The following is a 4,297-nucleotide window of genomic DNA, read 5'->3' as shown; positions in this document are numbered from 1 at the left end:
TAAGGAGTGGTAATGTATACGAGGCTCAGGTAGAGGGGAGAGAGAATTAGGAAATAAAGAGGAATACAAATCAAGCTCTTCCCTGCCTAGAAGAATGGAGTGACACTGCCCCCTGCAGTATTGCTACCAGTACAACAGGACTTCTGGATCATTTATGATTAATGGTTCTAATCAATAAAGCCCCAATGGAGGGGAACTAATGTACCATAATAGCCTACTGTGATCAATTTCATTCTAAAATATTAGAAAACAAATGAACACTCACCATAGTCATTCTTAGAAGATGTTATAGATGTAATGATCTCATGTAGATAGAAAGAAGGATCATTTATAAGGCGGCTGCATATTGTGTGTTAAAATATATATATATATATATATACTGAGTGTATGTTATATGTTACTATACTGAGCAAAATATGAAAAGTACATAATACACATAAATATTATAGGGATTCCCATAAATGTCATATTCCCGGATAGCCTGGATCTGAGCGCCCAGGTTTTGGGAGTCCCAAACTGAACAAAACCACAAACGGTTTTCCTAGCTCATAGGTAGCGTTTGTTCACTGGGTTCGTGCAAACAAACCTACTGAACAGCGCTCTCCTGCCTTGTCCGTAAAAAGAAGCAGGTGTTTGCAAAGTTACCGGTGTTCGTGGAATCGAGTGCCCAACTTGGGAGTTCCAGACACTCGATGACCAGGTCCCGCTGTCTCTTTTCGTGCGACAAGATGGCCGCCGCTTTCTCCAGCACGTGTTGTTCGGTTACAAGATGTCACGTATTCATCCGCTTATAAAAATGTGATTAATGGAATTTACTGTTCAGACAGGAAAAGTTGTGCCGAACAATATTACTGTCCTGACAGGAAAAGTTGTGCCGAGCAGCAATCAAATCCACAGGAGGGTTTGTGCTGAGCAGCAATCATGCATATAGGAACCTGGTAACTGCCTTTCAGATCCACAGGAGGGGTATTTAGGCCCAGTTCTCATCCTGCTCAGTGCCCTGTCGTGGTTTCCCATGTGGTTGTCCGAGATCGCGTTATTGATTCTGGTAATTCTGGTTATTTGACTTTGGCATTGTTTTTTACTTCCCTGTTTTCTGGCATCCCTGACCCCTGGCTTTTCCTTATCGTTGTGTCTCTTTCTGTATCCCTTGACCTCGGCTATTCCTGACTATTCTTTCCTGTACAGTCCGATCCCAAACCCATGCAGTTAGGGGTCACTAGACTGTTGGAAGCAGAAAGACAATATAGGAGAAAAGAAGGCCTATGTCTATACTGCGGTAGGAAGGGACATATGAGAATCAATTGTCCCATACGTCCGGAAAACTACCGCACCTTAAGGGGACAGGTCTTAGGTGTAATGGAAACGTCCTCTGGAAAGGATAAAAATAGGTTTCTCCTTGACATTTCTATCGCCTTTGCCACAAAAATAACTTTTCATGCAAAGCCCTGATGGATTCAGGTGCTGCTGGAAACTTCTTTGGCGTTCAATTTGTTAAAGATAATACTATACCTATCAAAGGGAGACCCCTAGCTGTTAAAGCTATTCAAGGGAGACCACCCTCACAGCCATTGATAACACAGGAAACCTTACCCATTAATATTTCCATTGGTGCCTTACATAGGGAAGAGATTACATTTCAAGTTATTGCATCCCCTTCCTGTCCGATCATATTAGTCTTTCCATGGCTTAACAAGCATAACCCTCATATTGACTGGGCTAATGGGGAAATATTAGAATGGGGTAAGGACTGCTATGAAAGGTGTATATTGAATGTCGCCAAAAGAGTGGGCACTATTGAATTACCCACTAGTACACCTCAAAACTCGGAAATCCCTATACAGTACCAAGTAGACATGTGCAATTCGTTTCGGGCCGAATATGAATTTGGATGAATTTCAGGCAATTCGGACATTCGGGTACTTCCGAATGTCCGAATAGCCGAATTGCTGAAGTGCCGAATTACCAAGGTCCCGAAATTACAGAATTTCCGAAATGTAGAAGTGCCGAAGTTGCCGAAGTTCCAAAGGGCCGAATTGCCTAACTACTAATATACTTACCCAGTGGAAGAAGAAGAATGTTCCACTGTATACTATTTTAAATAAAAAGTATACAAACACAGCCAGGATTCAGCTGTAAGCGTTTGCAACACTTACAACAATCAAGTAACACACATTCATATAAAATGTAAGTTACTTAGCCAGTCAATGTAATGACAGGAATGAATAAGTAGATAACTCCCTAATTCCCACGGTATTAGGGAGCTATCTACTAAAACCTGAATTGGTCTTTCAGCCAAATTTACTAATACTAAATAAAGATTACTTGGTATTAGTAAATTATGCCCCTACTCGCTATACCGCGAGTGGGGGCATGTCTATTAAACAGTGAGCAGCCTGTGGCTGCAGACTGTAAAAAAACAAAAAAAAACACGTCCCCCCCCTCCCCCTCCTAACCTGAAGGGAGGACCTATTGCCCCCCCCGGCCCCCACCCCTGAACGGCGGGTGGGGGCCCTAAAGTAAAATAAGGGGGGGGGGACCTTTTGTCCTCCCCCCGGCCCCCACCCATTAATCCACCAATCAGAGAGTTATGAGTCAAATTACACAGCGTGGGAAAATTCCAAAGAACTTTCCCACGCTGTGTAAAATGACACAGAGCACTCTGATTGGTGGATTTTAAACCAACCAGAGTGCTGTGACAGGTAAATGTAGAGACTTACCTGTCAGTCTCTTCATTTACCTGTCAGAGCACTCTGATTGGATGGCTTAAACCCACCAATCAGAGTGCTCTGAGCCTAATGGCAAATTGCAGGGTGGGGCAAGGCTTTATAAGCCTTCCCCCGCCCTGCAGAGCTCAGTCTGCACGGAGCCCTCGCCGGGTGAAGATGGATTTTTTTTTTTTTTTTCTTTGCGCTCGTTTTTTTTTTTTTTTTAAAGTGCGTCGGTTATTATGGCTTTTTATTTGCCCTTTTTTGTGGGTTGAAAAAAGAAGATTTTAGGAGAAAGAAAACATCAAATGGTAATTTTTTTTAATTTTCAGGTACTTAGTTAAATTAACCACCCTCATTATTTTTAGGGTGAGGGGGGTAGGTAGGGGATAATTTTTTGGGGGAGGTGGGTGACTAGGTGTTTGGGGACCCCTAGTCACTTGGGATGGGGGGGTTAATTTTTTTATTTATGGCCCCCACCCGCCGCTCAGGGGTGGGGGCAGGGGGGAGGAAATTAGCCTTGCCACTGTGCATTGGAGAAGACCGATTGCCAGCTTCCTGCCATGTGACTATGGCCCCTGGGATGTATTGCCTGCTCTCCTGTACTGCTGAGGTTTGCTACCAACTAGGTGGATTTGGCTATTTAGCTTGTCTAGTGCCCTCTGTTGGTAGCAACAGCAATATGCACTACCTGAATAGCAAGACTGGTTAACTTGCATATTCGGGTAGATTTGCATATTGCCAATTCTGCAGGCACGTGAGATATTTTCTGTTCATTATTGTCTCTGTGTTTTAATAAGTCACTGTATGTTGCCTGCTATGATTTGGCTGTGGGGGGGGGGGGTGTCCTAGGGCCCCTGGCTGTGGGGGGGGGGAGGTTCCTGTGGCCCCTGGCTGTGGGGGGGGGAGGTTCCTAGGGCCCCTGGCTGTGGGGGGGGGAGGTTCCTGTGGCCCCTGGCTGTGGGGGGGGGAGGTTCCTGTGGCCCCTGGCTGTGGGGGGGAGGTTCCTGTGGCCCCTGGCTGTGGGGGGGGGAGAGGTTCATGTGGCCCCTGGCTGTGGGGGTGGGAGGTTCCTGTGGCCCCTGGCTGAGGGGGGGGGGTAGGTTCCTGTGGCCCCTGGCTGTGGGGGGGGGGGAGGTTCCTGTGGCCCCTGGCTGTGGGGGGGGGGGAGGTTCCTGTGGCCCCTGGCTGTGGGGGGGGGTTCCTGTGGCCCCTGGCTGTGGGGGGGGGTTCCTGTGGCCCCTGGCTGTGGGGGGGGTTCCTGTGGCCCCTGGCTGTGGGGGGGGGGGAGAGGTTCATGTGGCCCCTGGCTGTGGGGGTGGGAGGTTCCTGTGGCCCCTGGCTGTGGGGGGGGGGAGGTTCCTGTGGCCCCTGGCTGTGGGGGGGGGAGGTTCCTGTGGCCCCTGGCTGTGGGGGGGGGGTTCCTGTGGCCCCTGGCTGTGGGGGGGGGTTCCTGTGGCCCCTGGCTGTGGGGGGGGGTTCCTGTGGCCCCTGGCTGTGGGGGGGGGGGAGGTTCCTGTGGCCCCTGGCTGTGCTCCCCTCCAGGCTGGGCCGGCCCCGCTCCCCCCAGTCCCTCCCCGGGAGGGGCC

Source organism: Pelobates fuscus, chromosome 12 (genome assembly GCF_036172605.1).
Source record: "Pelobates fuscus isolate aPelFus1 chromosome 12, aPelFus1.pri, whole genome shotgun sequence".
Taxonomy (NCBI): domain Eukaryota; kingdom Metazoa; phylum Chordata; class Amphibia; order Anura; family Pelobatidae; genus Pelobates; species Pelobates fuscus.
The sequence above is the reverse complement of the archived record's forward strand: the minus strand, read 5'-3'. Positions refer to the sequence as shown.